The sequence below is a fragment of the Merops nubicus genome, unplaced genomic scaffold, assembly GCF_000691845.1.
Source record: "Merops nubicus isolate BGI_N331 unplaced genomic scaffold, ASM69184v1 scaffold5628, whole genome shotgun sequence".
NCBI classification, from domain to species: domain Eukaryota; kingdom Metazoa; phylum Chordata; class Aves; order Coraciiformes; family Meropidae; genus Merops; species Merops nubicus.
This window is the reverse complement of record NW_008627627.1, coordinates 2,883-3,971: the sequence shown is the minus strand read 5'-3', so window position 1 is coordinate 3,971 and position 1,089 is coordinate 2,883. Positions and strand designations below refer to the sequence as shown.

The following is a 1,089-nucleotide window of genomic DNA, read 5'->3' as shown; positions in this document are numbered from 1 at the left end:
GTTCCCTTGGGGTCCTGCTGATGTTGAGGTGCTGTGGCCAGTTTCCAGGCCTGCTGCTGTTTTTCAGGGTGGGCAGAGGGATGGGGCAGGTGGAGAGGAAGCTGCTGAGCTCTGACCTGCATTTAACAGTGGATAGTTCACTAGTGGGACACCTTCTAGGTGCTCAGAGCCTGTTGATCAACCACTGAAGCAGAGGGATCATACGTGGGCAGGAGGGGACACTCCCCTGCAGGCAGCTCTCCATTGGGTCACTCTACATGGCCAGCTTCACGTGGGGACAATTCTACAAGGGTCCCTCCTGAAGGCAGAGGGGGGACCACCCATGAGCTCCTTCCTCCATGCCTTGGAGGGCTTTTTTCTCTCTTTTTTTGGGCTGGTGGTTTGGTTTCGTTGCCTTTATCTCCTTGTTGCCCTCATCTCATTGTGAATTTAAATATTATTTTATTAATGAGTCCCTGGAAACAGTTGGAGAGCAGGGTGGACACTTCTCGTGGGGTGATTAACTGATCAGCACGTGTTACAAACCCTGTGACTCATTATTTCTCACACTTTAATTCCCTTTTATTACACAGCTTCCTTGTCTCCTGCTCTGACCAGGCTCAGCACCAATGCTCTGTTCCAAGGTTTTACTTCTCAACTGGGTCTCTTCTAAGTGTCTGCAGTTTCTGAAGGTAACAAGAGGTTTTGGAAGGCAGTGTCTGCTTCTAGAAGTGATAACTGCTAGGCAACCAGGAGGGAGAGGGTTAATAGAGAGCATCTGTCATTCAGCTAGTGATCAGCCCAGCCCTGACCTTTGGTACTGCTGCAGTTCAGAGGGAGAAAGGGAAAGGGAAGGGAAGGGAAAAGGTCACTTCTGATGGGCACCTTTGCAGTGCTGAAATCCAGGGGGAAGGAGGTGTAGTGAGGAAAAACCTTTTACTGTCAGTGGTTGTGGAAGGTCTCTGTCAGCAGCATCACTTGTCTCCTCTCCCTGTTCTTTGTGCAGGTACTGAGTGAATCATGGAATCGTTTGGGTTGGAAGAGAGCTTTAAGGTCATTAAAATAATTTAACCCAGCACTGCCAGGTCCCCACTGCCCCGTGTCCCTCAC

General features: G+C 50.0%; 1 protein-coding gene across 1 annotated transcript in view; it reads right to left on the bottom strand.

Moving 5' to 3' along the window:
- CALML4 (calmodulin-like 4) overlaps positions 1–1,089 on the bottom strand; it is a gene marked incomplete at its 5' end in the record, with an annotated part of 4,568 nt that overhangs the window by 681 nt on the left and 2,798 nt on the right. The gene's annotated exons all lie outside the window — the stretch shown is intronic.